At 47.3% G+C, this 16,654-nt stretch overlaps 1 protein-coding gene across 3 annotated transcripts in view; it reads right to left on the reverse strand.

The window, feature by feature from the left end:
* arhgap23a (Rho GTPase activating protein 23a) overlaps positions 1–16,654 on the reverse strand; it is a 72,249-nt gene that overhangs the window by 36,693 nt on the left and 18,902 nt on the right. The gene's annotated exons all lie outside the window — the stretch shown is intronic.

The following is a 16,654-nucleotide window of genomic DNA, read 5'->3' on the forward strand; positions in this document are numbered from 1 at the left end:
TGGTCAAAATACCTATTGACTCTTTTCTATGGAAGCCCAGTTACATAATTGTACCGGTGTCTCTCCACTCCCAGGGTGTGTGTGTGTGTGTGTGTGTGTGTGTGTGTGTGTGTGTGTGTGTGTGTGTGTGTGTGTGTGTGTGTGTGTGTGTGTGTGTGTGTGTGTGTGTGTGTGTGTGTGTGTGTGTGTGTGTGTGTGTGTGTGTATCCATATGTTTGAATGCTAATAGGTGAGTGGTGAGCACGGCTGACCCACAGCTGGCAGTAGCCCTTCACACTCGTACCCGTATACGGGTTGAAAATGTCAGATTTGGGCACTGATAAGCGCCTAATTTGGAACGCAGTGGCAGTACCGTCACATGCTATACATGAAGTCAGGGTCTCCGCTTCACAGCGCTTTATGGGTTTTGACTTACAGCCGTTCTGAACTTGAGTACCACATGAAGAAGTTGCCCCCATCTCTCCCGCTAATTGGGCAACTTTTGCAAATGTGTTGTTGTCTGTGTGAGGGAAATGCTGTAAATTAAGAGGACTCCATGTATTTTGAAAGATGAGGCATTGAGGATTATAATAAATACCACTTTGATGTCATACAAGCAAGTCAAACACCTGTGAGTCCAAATGTGCACTTCACATTTCCATAATCATAAAACTCATGTCATTTACAGTGTCAACGTTTATGATCACTATGTTTGACGTACAGTTACAAGACGACATGGCGTCATACCCTGGGTTGTTCTGAACAGAATGAGCCTATGTTTGTCTGTTGTGAAGAAGGACCACGCATTTGAATGCATTCGTGACTCCTTTCTATGCGCACCAGAATTACAATCTGCTTCTCTGAATTGCCTTGGGAAAGCCTAAGACTGTAAGATCGTATTTTATAAATGTAGCTAGTCATGTTGGCAATGGAACAAGCTTTCAAATGATGCCCACCTGACCCATATTGCGATTTATGGACCGTTTTGGATTGCGTAAACAACAACGGTAATTGTGTGATTGCGGGGATGCAGGGATGTGTTCCAAACAAAACAACTACAAGTGTACTTGCTCTAGTTTCTCACCAGCACAGCTAGGAGAGCTAAAAAAAAAAAAAGCACCTTATAGTTGAAGACTCTTTGAGTCATAAAGTGCATAAAAAATACTTAAGAACTGTGCACACTGGAGAGTTGTGCGGCCACTTGGAGACACCAGTTGGTCCTCTCACTCAAACCCTTGTAATGTTTTTTGTCTTATGTTGCACCTACCCCGCATTTTCCAAGAATGTTCTTATCATTTTACTGAAAGTATCCAGAGTATTATCAGATTTCGTTATCAACAAATGTGACGAAAAAGTACAGTAAATGTAAAATGTACATAAAATCAACAGTGTAATGTTTGGATTCAGTCTTGTGTCAGATGAACTGTCCTCACCTTTAGTCTAATAATTTTCCCATAAACTGTTCCCTTTTAATTGCTACCAATTTCCATATTTCTTCTGTAAAAAAAATATATTTAGCCCTATTCATATAGGTCAGTTCCCACGAGTGTAAAGGGTTAACCCCCAACACAAATCCTATATTTCACTTCCTGTGCCCCCTCCCCCCTCCACACACTCTGACCTCGCAGGGCCAAATCACCCAGCCCGCTCAACAACAGGAAGTGGCAGGCTGGGGACAGGAAGTGTGGTACCATAGAGGAGGGATAACCAGGCGTACAGAGCACCTACAGTGAGGGAAAAAAGTATTTGATCCCCTGCTGATTTTGTACGTTTGCCCACTGACAAAGACATGATCAGTCTATAATTTTAATGGTAGGTTTATTTGAACAGTGAGAGACAGAATAACAACAACAAAAATCCAGAAAAATGCATGTCAAAAATGTTATAAATTGATTTGCATTTTAATGAGGGAAATAAGTATTTGACCCCTCTGTAAAACATGACTTAGTACTTGGTGGCAAAACCCTTGTTGGCAATCACAGTGGTCAGACGTTTCTTGTAGTTGGCCACCAGGTTTGCACACATCTCAGGAGGGATTTTGTTCCACTCCTCTTTGCAGATCTAGGCCACTCCAGGACCTTAATGTGCTTCTTCTTGAGCCACTCCTTTGTTGCCTTGGCCGTGTGTTTTGGGTCATTGTCATGCTGGAATACCCATCCACGACCCATTTTCAATGCCCTGGCTGAGGGAAGGAGGTTCTCACCCAAGATCTGACGGTACATGGACCCGTCCATCGTCCCTTTGATGCGGTGAAGTTGTCCTGTCCCCTTAGCAGAAAAACACCCCCAAAGCATAATGTTTCCACCTCCATGTTTGACGGTGGGGATGGTGTTCTTGGGGTTATAGGCAGCATTCCTGCTCCTCCAAACACGGCGAGTTGAGTTGATGCCAAAGAGCTCCAACACTTTCACCCAGTTCTCCTCTGAATCATTCAGATGTTCATTGGCAAACTTCAGACGGCCCTGTATATGTGCTTTCTAGAGCAGGGGGACCTTGCGTGCGCTGCAGGATTTCAGTCCTTCACGGCGTAGTGTGTTACCAATTGTTTTCTTGGTGACTATGGTCCCAGCTGCCTTAAGATCATTGACAAGATCCTCCCGTGTAGTTCTGGGCTGATTCCTCACCGTTCTCATGATTATTGCAACTCCACGAGGTGAGATCTTGCATGGAGCCCCAGGCCGAGGGAGATTGACAGTTCTTTTGTGTTTCTTCCATTTGCGAATAATCGCACCAACTGTTGTCACCTTCTCACCAAGCTGCTTAGCGATGGTCTTGTAGCCTATTCCAGCCTTGTGTAGGTCTACAATCTTGTCCCTGACATCCTTGGAGAGCTCTTTGGTCTTGGCCATGGTGGAGAGTTTGGAATCTGATTGATTGATTGCTTCTGTGGACAGGTGTCTTTTATACAGGTAACAAGCTGAGATTAGGAGCACTCCCTTTAAGAGTGTGCTCCTAATCTCAGCTCATTACCTGTATAAAAGACACCTGGGAGCCAGAAATCGTTCTGATTGAGAGGGGGTCAAATACTTATTTCCCTCATTAAAATGCAAATCAATTTATAACATTTTCGACATGCGTTTATCTGGATTTTTTTGTTATTCTGTCTCTCACTGTTCAAATAAACCTACCATTAAAATTATAGACTGATAATTTCTTTGTCAGTGGGCAAACGTACAAAATCAGCAGGGGATCAAATACTTTTTTCCATTACTGTATAAATACAAAACCACAGGGGGTCAGCTCTCTCTCTCTCTCGCTCTCTCTCTCTCTCTCAATATCCCTCGCTTCTACAATACAGTACCTCTCTCCTCTGTTCTTCCTTCCATTCTACCGCTCTCACCTCTCCTCCCTTCCATCTCTCCTTCCTCCATCACCACATATACATTCTTGCCATATGATCCAGCTGGAGTGACCTTTACAACACATCCTCTCTTTCTCCTCCGCTTGATGCATAGCTCTCTATATAGCTGATGATGTCACCTTGTTCTCACCATGTCACAGTGCCCAAGCAACTCTCCCACATTTCATAAACAGACGAGTGGCATGAGAATAACAAGGGAGAAAGTGTAAATGAGAGATGTATGAAAGAGAGGGGGAGGGAAGAGAAGAGAGGAAAATAGAGAGAGGGAAAATGAAAGAGTAGGCTTAAGATATGAAGAGAGAAAGAAAGAGAATTCCACAGAGGGAGCGGTTGGATCGAGGCATGTTGAAACACACACTGACAGGGACTGGCAAGGAGGGGGTGAGGAGAGCGAGGGAAGGAGAGAATGATAGAGAGAGGGAAGGAGCGAGTGGAGAGGGAAGGAGCGAGAGCAGGCTGGGCCAAGTGCGAGACAGGCTCCAGCACGCTGGTTTCGACCACACGGCCCCTCCCGGCTCTGGGAATACCAAACCCTGTGATTACCCCAAACACACAGAGACTGGAGCTCTGGGCCAGAGATGATTCCCACCCCACTGCCTGTCAGCCTGCTTGTCTTGCCTGCCTGCCTGGCCCTGAGTGTGTGGGACATCAGTGACTGCCTGGCTATTCTCCACTAAAACCCTCTCTACCCCCTCTCAAAGTCTCAGACCCCCCCAGTTGCTATCGCAGGTGCAGCAAAACGCTTGTGTTTCTAGTTCCAACAGTGTAGTAATACCTAGCAATAATAATACAAAATAATAACACACACATAATCCAGATTTTTTTGCAAAATAAAGAAATGAAGAGATATCAGAACGAGCAATGTCAGAGACCGGAATATAAATATACAGTGGGGAGAACAAGTATTTGATACACTGCCGATTTTGCAGGTTTTCCTACTTACAAAGCATGTAGCGGTCTGTAATTTTTATCATAGGTACACTTCAACTGTGAGAGACGGAATCTAAAACAAAAATCCAGAAAATCATATTGTATGATTTTTAAGTAATTAATTTGCATTTTATTGCATGACATAAGTATTTGATACATCAGAAAAGCAGAACTTAATATTTGGTACAGAAACCTTTGTTTGCAATTACAGAGATCATACGTTTCCTGTAGGTCTTGACCAGGTTTGCACACACTGCAGCAGGGATTTTGGCCCACTCCTCCATACAGACCTTCTCCAGATCCTTCAGGTTTCGGGGCTGTCGCTGGGCAATACGGACTTTCAGCTACCTCCAAAGATTTTCTATTGGGTTCAGGTCTGGAGACTGGCTAGGCCACTCCAGGACCTTGAGATGCTTCTTACGGAGCCACTCCTTAGTTGCCCTGGCTGTGTGTTTCGGGTCGTTGTCATGCTGGAAGACCCAGCCACGACCCATCTTCAATGCTCTTACTGAGGGAAGGAGGTTGTTGGCCAAGATCTTGCGATACATGGCCCCATCCATCCTCCCCTCAATACGGTGCAGTCGTCCTGTCCCCTTTGCAGAAAAGCATCCCCAAAGAATGATGTTTCCACCTCCATGCTTCACGGTTGGGATGGTGTTCTTAGGGTTGTACTCATCCTACCAAAAAGCTCTATTTTTGTCTCATCAGACCACATGACCTTCTCCCATTCCTCCTCTGGATCATCCAGATGGTCATTGGCAAACTTCAGACGGGCCTGGACATGCGCTGGCTTGAGCAGGGGGACCTTGCGTGCGCTGCAGGATTTTAATCCATGACGGCGTAGTGTGTTACTAATGGTTTTCTTTGAGACTGTGGTCCCAGCTCTCTTCAGGTCATTGACCAGGTCCTGCCCTGTAGTTCTGGGCTGATCCCTCACCTTCCTAATGGTCATTGATGCCCCACGAGGTGAGATCTTGCATGGAGCCCCAGACCGAGGGTGATTGACCGTCATCTTGAACTTCTTCCATTTTCTAATAATTGCGCCAACAGTTGTTGCCTTCTCACCAAGCTGCTTGCCTATTGTCCTGTAGCCCATCCCAGCCTTGTGCAGGTCTACAATTTTATCCCTGATGTCCTTACACAGCTCTCTGGTATTGGCCATTGTGAAGAGGTTGAAGTCTGTTTGATTGAGTGTGTGGACAGGTGTCTTTTATACAGGTAACAAGTTCAAACAGGTGCAGTTAATACAGGTAATGAGTGGAGAACAGGAGGGCTTCTTAAAGAAAAACTAACAGGTCTGCGAGAGCCGGAATTCTTACTGGTTGGTAGGTGATCAAATACTTATGTCATGTAATAAAATGCAAATTAATTACTTAAAAATCATACAATGTGATTTTCTGGATATTTGTTTTAGATTCCGTCTCTCACAGTTGAAGTGTACCTATGATACAAATTACAGACCTCTACATGCTTTGTAAGTAGGAAAACCTGCAAAATCGGCAGTGTATCAAATACTTGTTCTCCCCACTGTATATACATATATATAAACATACTGTATATGCATATAGTGTTGTGTAAAGACAGTATATGAATACAAAAGGTATGTACAGCATTAGTTATATCTAGGACAAGCTCACATGAATAGGCTAATCATATATGCAAATTATTTCAGACAATATGGAGCCCTGCCACATGCCATTAATTAGGATAATTAGCACATCTACAGGCCCCATAATTAACAATCCTATTAAAATGCCATATGGGGCTACCAGGCAATCATACACAATGTTTCACATCATTCCTATTAGTTCATATAACCACATCCACATTGTGTTTCTATTGGGGTGGGCAGCAGACATGTCCATGTCACCACTACTCTACAACCAGGTCCATATGAGCCACTACATCACCAGCCTAAAGATGATACAGTTATGAAGTGATTATAAAGCTATATTAGTTCAGAGTGGTTGAAATTGATGGTGAATGAAAGAAATGCCTGACAGACCTCTCTCACACACACACACACACACACACACACACACACACACACACACACACACACACACACACACACACACACACACACACACACACACACACACACACACACACACACACACACACACACACACACACACACACAGTGCTAGAGCCACTGGGGGAACAATGCTCTTTCAAACGGCTGAGAGCTGCATCCCGTTTGAAAAGTGGAGCTTTACAGAGGTTACAAACGCTGACACGCTTTTAATCCAGAGACCCACTGTCCGCTCCATAGCCCTGGTCTGAAAGCTGGTCTGATGGGTGGATGGGGGACTGGAGAAGAGAAAAGGATACAAACTGAAGTGATAAGTACTAATACGTTAAGGGTCAATAGTTCTTCCTGGTCAGATCAGGTAGTCAGGAAAAACCCAGGGCCCTAGCCACATCATCTACTGTGTATCAAAGGCCCTTCCAGCTGTATCATTGTCTCTACTCCGGCTCCTCTCCAAGTCTGAATACATCCTAGTTCAAACTAGCATGACAGCGAACATCTGACTGTGTGTCAGTACAGTCAAAAGGCCAGCCTCACCATGACAGCCAACATCTGACTGTGTGTCAGTACAGTCAAAAGGCCAGCCTCACCATGACAGCCAACATCTGACTGTGTGTCAGTACAGTCAAAAGGCCAGCCTCACCATGACAGCCAACATCTGACTGTGTGTCAGTACAGTCAAAAGGCCAGCCTCACCATGACAGCCAACATCTGACTGTGTGTCAGTACAGTCAAAAGGCCAGCCTCACCATGACAGCCTCTTAAACACATACAGTATTTCACAATAGAGGATAAACATGCACACTCAGAACAGTCATATCAGCATACCTGACACACAGCTTCACAAACACGTCTGTCATTTACATAACCGCCTGAATTCCTCTCTCTGTGTGTGTGTGTGTGTGTGTGTGTGTGTGTGTGTTTGCTCAAGAACCTCTCTGAGCCCTCTGTCAGATCAAGTCAGTTGATGTCACATCAGTTAAACAGGGTTTTCAGCTTGAGCAACTCTGCTGAATATGAATCTCCAGTAATACATACCCAACTCCCCCTCCCAAAAAACAGTCTCTAACCTACACACCAGGGGGAAATAGGTAGGACTGGAGAGGACTAGGCTAACACTACCTTACCAGGGCTTCAACCAGAGGTTAGTCTACTATCTGTATAATTATCATCTTATTGTTTGTCTAACCAATGCAATTGTCCAACCTGAGCTTTTATTCTACACTGAACAAAAATATAAAACGCAATATGTAAAGTGTTTCATGAGTTGAAATAAAAAATCCCAGAAATGTTCCATACGCACAAAAAGCTTATTTCTCTCCAAAACAATATCACAAATTTGTTTACATCCCTGTAAGTGAGCATTTCTCCTTTGCCAAGATAATCCATCCACCTGACAGGTGTGGCATATCGAGAAGCTGATTAAACAGCATTATCATTACACAGGTGGTCCTCTGTAGCTCAATTGGTAGAGCATGGCACTTGTAACGCCAGGGTAGTGGGTTCGATCCACGGGACCACCCATACGTAAAAATTTATGCACACATGACTGTAAGTTGCTTTGGATAAAAGCGTCTGCTAAATGGCATATTATTATTGTGCTGTGGACAATAAAGGCCACTTTAAAATGTGCACAACACAATGCCATAGATGTCTCAGGTTTTGAGGGAGCACGCAAATTGGCATGCTGACTGCGGGAATGTCCACCAGAGCTGTTGCCAGAGAATTGAATGTTCATTTCTCTACCATAAGCCACCTCCATGAATCGTTTTGGAGAATTTGGCAGTAGGCCCAACAGGCCTCACAACCGCAGACCACGTGTATGGCGTTGTGTGGGCGAACAGTTTGCCCCATGGTGGCGGTGGGGTTATGGTATGGGCAGGCATAAACTACGGACAACGAACACAATTGCATTTTATCGATGACAATTTGAATGCACAGAGATACCGTGATGAGGTTCTGAGGTCCATTGTCGTGCCATTCATCCACCACCATCACCTCATGTTTCAGCATGATAATGCATGGCCCCAAGTCTCAAGGATCTGTACACAATTCCTGGAAGCTGAACATTTCCCAGTTCTTCCATGGCCTGCATACTCACCAGACAAGCCACCCATTGAGCATGTTTGGGATGCTCTGGATTGACGTGTACGACAGCGTGTTCCAGTTCCCGCCAATATCCAGCAACTTCGCACAGCCATCGAAGAAGAGTGTGACAAGATTCCACATGCCACAATCAACAGCCTTATCAATCTATGCGAACGAGATGTGACGCGCTGCATGAGGCAAATGCTGGTTTTCTGATCCACCTTTTTTTTAAGGCATCTGTGACCAACAGATGCTTATCTGTATTCCTAGTCATGTGAAATCAATAGATTAGGCCTAATGAATTTATTTCAATTGTTGCGTTTATATTTTTGTTCAGTACAGATCCTAGCCTGTATGGGTGGTCCTCTGTGGTCCTCTGTAGCTCAATTGGTAGAGCATGGCGCTTGTACCGCTAGGGTAGTGGGTTCGATCCCCTGGACCACCCATACGTAAAAATGTATGCACACATGACTGTAAGTCGCTTTGGATAAAAGCGTCTGCTAAATAGCATATTATTATTATTATTATTAACCCAAACTCTCCTTAAACCCTACATTCAGTGGCAACAGTAGTCTATTAGGCTACTGGATGTATCAAATGTGTCTACTCCCATCAGAGAGAGATACTGAGAGTGCTGTGTGTTATGGCCTCACCAACCTGGCCATTGAGCAACATTAGAATGACATCGTCGCTGTGGCATTTAACTGGCATTACCCACATACTGTTACACTGGTGTTACTATCCTGGTCAACACAATTACAGATGGAGCTAGCTGAGATTCCAGGACTGATGCGGTACACATATTGCGAGAGGCCATTACTGTACACAGACAGTGTGTTTACGCCAGCTGTGTCCGTATACTGTAGCATGGCCCTGGCTGCTCTTTCCCCTGCCTGCCCACATTCCCCAAGCCGCCATTTCTCAACTGTGTGTCTGTGAGAGAGACAGAGAGAGAGAGAGCAAACACACACACACACACACACACACACACTAAATGAGTGCACATGGATGAGAGATGCCCTGAATTCTGCAGGCCTGGGGGGCGTATTGCCTCTACACCCCCTCTCAAACTGCCACTTAACAAGCCCCTCCATCTGTCTTAACTCACTAATTCGTAACAACCCTCCAGGGGAAAACAGTCAATATGGCACAACCCCCTAAAGAGGACAACACAACTATAGCAGATGCTTAATGATTACTGCATTATTGTCGCTCACATTCAGCATCACACTGCCACAGACATCAGTGGAGGCTGCTGGGGGAGGACAGCTCTTAATAATGTCTAGAACGGGGCAAATGGAATGGCAACAAACACATGGAAACCACTTATTCCGTTTCAGCCATTACCACGAGCTCATCCTCCCCAATTACGGTGCCACCAACCTCCTGTGACAGACATAGAGCAAACACATTAGGAGAAGCTCTCTCTCTCTCTGACACACAAACACACAAGCAAGCATACACACTGCACAATTAGCAAAACACCAGTTCCACATAACTCTCTCTATGGATACCTCAACTGAGATTCTGAGGTAGACACACAAACCTCCATCTTACAGACCCCCTGGTGGGCACTGGGCCCAATCCTTACCCTGGGCTGGTGAGAACGTTGCTGGGCCCTGCTGGTGCAGCCGTGTCCATTGCTGACCGGGACTGTCCTCATGGTGGGGGGCGAGGGTGAGGGCAAGGGGGCACCATGCAGCACTGCCAACCAGATACAGCGAGGCTCGGGGGCACTACAGTCCACCCCTACGGGATTCTGGAAGCACCACTCTGACCCAGCTGGTAAAGCAGGGTAGGGGGGCATAGCCGCGGGCATGGGGGCACAGAGATTACCCAAAACGGGCCGACTCAATGCCCACATGGGCCACACACACACACACGAGGGGGCAAAGTCTTGACAGTATCGCACAAACACGCTATTTTCCAGTAAACGACGCAGGTGTCAGTTTAACACACCCCCTCTCTGGCCAAGTCATACTGTCAGCATAAATCCGTGGAGATAAAACAAGCAGTGAAAGCAGAAACCAAGAGGGCTGAGTAGCTCTTCAGATGGGCCAAGACCATCCCTGAAAAAAAATTAAGAAGATAGTTCCAACCAATTCAGTTCAGTCTAGTCCCCTGTTCTCCTCTCCATCCCGGCTGGCACATCTGCAAAGATACCTGCTTTTAGTCCCACATCACAGTCTCAAACTCCTGACCTCCATGGACGTGAAGGGCATGAGCTTTCCAAGGCACACACACTAACACACGCTCACGCTTGGGGGTGCACGCATGCCGTGGTGGGGCGTCCTGGGCCCTGAGATGAAATCAAAGAAGTCCTGGAGAGCAGATGTACGCCAGAAGGTTTGGTAGCAGAGAGGTCTGGCTTCGCTACAGACAGACAGACGGTCTGACTGACTGACAGAGCGACTGACAGACTAACTGACAGTGCCTCTCCTCTCCCAGCACAGCAGTGTCCTGTCCAGCGGTGTTCAGCAGGACACAAAGGCACTGTGTCTGTCAACCCCCCTAACACACACAACTGTAACAGCCAAAGGGCTGGCTCCTCTGTCTCTCCTCCCTCCCTCTCTCGCTCTCTCTCTTTCCCGCCCTCCCCCCTCCTCTCTCTCTCTCTTTCCCGCCCGCCCTCCCTCTCGTCTCTCTTTCCCACCCTCCCTCTCTCGCTCTCTCTCTTTCCCGCCCTCCCCCCTCCTCTTTCTCTCTCTCTTTCCCGCCCGCCCTCCCTCTCTCTCTCTCTCTTCCCGCCCTCCCCCCTCCTCTCTCTCTCTCTTTCCCGCCCGCCCTCCCTCTCTCTCTCTCTCGTCTCTCTTTCCCACCCTCCCTCTCTCTCTCTCTCTCTTCCTGACTCCCTCTCTCTTTCCTCCCTTTGTCAGCCTCCAGCTCGTTGTCCAGCTTCACTTCTACCAATTCTTCCTTTGCTCCGTCTCGCTCACGCTCTCCCTCCTCTGTTCCCTCCTTTCTGCACTCCACCCGTGTGATCCGTCACGATCATTCCAATGTCACTCAAAATCCACTTTTTCTGACAGAGACAAAAACACACAACATCCAACATGTACACTGTGAACGCTGAGGGGCGGGCCCCAACACTGTGCTCCACTCTTTAAGTCCGGATGGAGTTTTCTACTGTAGGCTGGTGATGTGGTAGGCCTAAATCCAACAGCGGGTCCCTGTGGCTCTGTCCTGTCCTGTGCGTGTAGAGGGAGTTTAGTGGCGTGTATATGTGTGAAAGAGACACGGACACAGTGATACAGCTATGATCCCGGCACTCAACTCACACACACAAAACCACCCCCCCTTCAGGGGACAAAAAAAAAAGTCTGAATTCAAACACAAAGAAAAAACGTGCTCCACCACTGTAACCGCACACAATTTCTCTTTCCCTCTCTCTCTCTCGTTCTAGAAAAATCGAGAGGACATGGGATCAAGTTGAGCAGACACAGTGGAACAACTGCAAGAGAGAGAGAGAGAGAGAGAGAGAGAGAGAGAGAGAGAGAGAGAGAGAGAGAGAGAGAGAGAGAGAGAGAGAGAGAGAGAGAGAGAGAGAGAGAGAGAGCAACAGGCTGCCGCTTCACTCCAGCTGCCCCACTGCCAGCCCAGAATAAAACAGCTGCAATTGGACATCAATTTCACACTGACCCCTCCTCACACTCAGACATGAATACACACACACACTAAAACAAACAGTGACACACACACACACATACAGCAGAGTTCTCACCAAACATCCAGGGGTCCTGAGTGTATGTGAAAGTGGTAGGCAGGTGACAGAGGTAAGGCTTCATACCCTGATGCTCTCTCTATAACCTCACTACATAGACCTGTTACAGATGAGGTTAGACTGGTTTCACCTGCTGCCATACAGCAGGGCAAGCATCAACATGACCACAACACCTGAACACACACACTCTCTAAAACACACACACACAGACCGTGCCCTCCAGACACACACAAAAAATACACTTTGCAGGCTCACCTAGTGTATGTTGAAATACATAAACATCAGTGGAGGCTGCTGAGGGGAGGACGGCTCATAATAATGGCTGGAATGGAGCGAATGGAATGGTATCAAACACCTGGAAACCATGGAAACCATGTGTTTGATGTATTTGATTCCATTCCACCAATTCTGCTCCTGCCATTACCACGAGCCCGTCCTCCCCTATTAAGGTAACACCAACCTCCTGTGATAAACACCCACCAGCTATACACAATACAAATGTGCAGGCGTACAAACTGTACTGTACACAAACACACACTACACAAAGGGAACGCTCCTTCCACACACAGACACACACATGGCCCATTGAGTCACACACGTGTATAAATACACTGCTGGTGTGTAATTACGCTCTCATAAAGACTAAAGTCCTATGGGCTGTGGGCTGTGACTGTGAGGGGTTGTGTTCAGCCTGTGGTCAGACCGGAGGTTTGAGTTCTGACAGACCGCCAAGCAGAACCGCCCCGGACCGGATGGAGAGACACCAGGACCAGATCATTCAGGGGGACGTCCCATTCAGAAAAAGACCACAGCCAGATGGAAGCTTCAGAAGGGGACTGGGCTTGATAGGGGATGCTGTGTGTATGACATCATAAGCCAGCACCACCCTATGATGAGCCTACCTGGTTCAATCAATGAAAACGGTCTGCTTATCACAAGTGCAGTGTTGAGAAAGACCCATATTGAATTTTGCCGCAGAGTTTTGCCAATAACAGACAAGCCCAATTGGGAACAAAAGATCCCTGTCTCTCTCTCTTTTTCCCCCTTTCTCACTAGTGACCTGTGACGATATTTACAAAAACAGGAGGAGAAGAAAGCAACAAAAGAGCGGCGAGAAAAGGTGTTGAGTTACAGTTTAAACGGAGGACAAAGTAGTCACACACCGTGCACTGTCACAATACCACTGTTGCCACCAGTGACCCATGCTGGCTGCTGATTGTCTCTCATTTTTTAATTTTCTTTACATATCTATTCTTTACTTAACACTTATTTTTCTTAAAACTGCATTGTTGGTTAAGGGCTTGTAACTAAGCATTTGACTGTAAGGGCTACACCTGTTGTATTCGGTGCATGTGACCAATACAATTTGATTTGATTGGCTGAGACATGCCCATAAAACACACACAGGTAAACATCCTGCTACGTTGTGGTTGGATGAGGCCTAAACACCACTAGCGGGTCACACCGCTCATTAGCTCCTGAACATTACATCCTAAACATTCCTCCTCATCCCGGGAGAAAGTGAACACCTGTGCACCTGTCTGTCTGTGGCTCAACGTCTTTATTTCAGCGTCATCGTAACCTCCCATCCGCCTCTAAAGCCCTTGAAGTCCTGAAATCGAAGAGTGTGAGATTAAAATGGCACACGCCGCTAATCTCTGGAGAGACGCCACACTGCTCGCCTCTTGCCCCCACCCTACCGTACAGCCGCCCCGGTCCCCCGCCCTCCCTGCCACGCATACCACCGAGCCAGAGAGTGAGGGAGAGGGCGATAGAGAGAGAGTGAAAGAGAGCACGGAGGGAGAGCGTGGGTCGGGGCGGTGGTGTGCTCACAGACAGATTAGTTGGTAGATAATCCCCTTCATAGTGGCGCCGACACCACGACACCACCGGCCAGCAGATTAACTAACACAGCCTGATGGAGACACAGCCTGATGGAGCACAGTCTGATGGAGACACAGCCTGATGGAGACACAGCCTGATGGAGACACAGCCTGATGGAGACACAGCCTGATGGAGACACAGCCTGATGGAGACACAGCCTGATGGAGACACAGCCTGATGGAGACACAGCCTGATGGAGACACAGTCTGATGGAGACACAGCCTGATGGAGACACAGCCTGATGGAGACACAGTCTGATGGAGACACAGTCTGATGGAGACACAGCCTGATGGAGACACAGCCTGATGGAGACACAGCCTGATGGAGACACAGCCTGATGGAGACACAGCCTGATGGAGACACAGTCTGATGGAGACACAGTCTGATGGAGACACAGCCTGATGGAGACACAGCCTGATGGAGACACAGCCTGATGGAGACACAGCCTGATGGAGACACAGTCTGATGGAGACACAGCCTGATGGAGACACAGCCTGATGGAGACACAGTCTGATGGAGACACAGCCTGATGGAGCACAGCAGAGCAGAGTAGCCCACTCCCATTCTCCACTGACTGACTGACTGACTGAGAACCACCAGCCAAAACAACCCTCATACACACAGCTAGCTGAGCAAGACATCAGGCAGGATCTATATCAGAGAGATACAGAGGGACACCAATAGTGTGTGTGTGTGTGTGTGTGTGTGTGTGTGTGTGTAGAGAGAGAGAGTGACAAGTTCTGTATCAGTGAGAAATCAGTGTTAAAGATCAAACAAATGACTACGCATACAAAAAAGGGGGATGTTTTCAGTAAACACAGACACTGAGACAAGAGCTTAACAAGAAGAAACTAGGGTCACTGAGGACAAGGTGGCTATGAGGGTATGGGCTAGTGTACAGTATAATGTGTGTGTGTGTGTGTGTGTGTGTGTGTGTGTGTGTGTGTGTGTGTGTGTGTGTGTGTGTGTGTGGAGGGGTTTTCCGCTAGCTCTAAGTTTCCAGGTCAGAGTCATGGCCAGCCCAGAGGAATCCACCAAACACACACAGACAAACACCAGTCTGAGTAGACTCCACATGATGTGGCTTTCCCAGGGAATGGCCATTGACCACATTACACACACACACACACACACACACACACACAACAGCACTCATACACAGCCTTCCACTGTCACTATAACTTCCTGTGTGGAGCTAGACACACATATAGAAAGCACAGTGAAAACGATAGGAGAGAAAGAGAGAGACTGGCTGGCTGACTCTGCCTATCAGTCTAGAAAACATTAGATAGCAGAACAGTCTAGACAGACTACCATTACTCCCAGCAGTGGATCCTATAAAAAGCAGTGGATGGATAAAAAAAGGGCCAGTCTCTTTTAAGCAGGTTAATTTTAACTCTAATCTCCTGCAAATCCACAACACACAGAGAGACCAAAGGCTGAGTCCCGCAGGGCGCAGTTACAGCTCTCTGACCACTAGAGGACAGACATACCATGCAGCTCAATGGCAGATGGGTACATATGTGACAGGGACACTGGGGGCAGTGAGAACAGAGTGGAAACCCACACGCAGTTCTACTGTAGAAGGATGGCTGTTTCATCATAGGGTTTTCAGTGCAGTGGTTGGATGTGCTTGGAAAAGATGGTATTAGTCTGAAGGTGTGAGGTAATGTACAGTATGTAAGCACTGGTCTACAGTCAGTTTTAGGTTCCCCTTCTAATGGTTATGGTTAGGGCTGGGACAGGGTACTCTGACGGGAGATCAGGGGTGAGGTCACACCTGTTGTGAGGAGTTCGGAGGAGGAAAGAGTCGTAGGAGGCCAGTGGCAGGTGGAGTTGGGGAAACAAGAGTGGGGTCTTCTTACCTCTTCCTCTTCCTCCCCCTCACTCCTACCCCCTATACACAGCTGAGAGGAGCAGGGTGGTCCCTCCCTGCCAGGCCCCGTCTGACTGACTGATTGACTGTCTGACACAATAATAATAATAATAATAATATGCCATTTAGCAGACGCTTTTATCCAAAGCGACTTACAGTCATGCGTGCATACATTTTTGTGTATGGGTGGTCCCGGGGATCGAACCCACTACCTTGGCGTTACAAGCGCCGTGCTCTACCAGCTGAGCTACAGAGGACCACACACAACACCCCCATCTCTCCAAGAGACAGGAAACACACAGACCCACCTGACCCTCAACTTCCCCTCACTTCCCCCACAGGAACGCAGACAGCACATTACGGATGCATTCTACGTGTGTGTGTGTGTGTGTGTGTGTGTGTGTGTGTGTGTGTGTGTGGTGACCTCATGCTGTTATAGGGAACCATGTGAGACCATGTGAGTTCTAACCTGGGCCAACCCAGACTGATCCACACTCTCACAGACAAATCCAACCTACACATATTCCCCCTACTCATACAAGCAATGACACATATTCAGGCACACCCACCCCACATGCATGCATTGACACATATCCAGTGATTACAGGGAACATGGCACCTACTGGGGTGAGAGAGAGAGCTGATTGGCTGAATGTGGACAGGGTGTGTCCAATATATCCTTTAGTGAACATCCATCACCCCAGTAATGCCCCAGGGGAACATGGGATACATGAGTCAGCCTGAAACCCAGCAGGCAGAGAGCAAGAGAGAAAGAGAAAGAGA

This window comes from Coregonus lavaretus (assembly GCF_964263955.1).
Source record: "Coregonus lavaretus genome assembly, chromosome: 28".
Lineage (NCBI taxonomy): Eukaryota > Metazoa > Chordata > Actinopteri > Salmoniformes > Salmonidae > Coregonus > Coregonus lavaretus.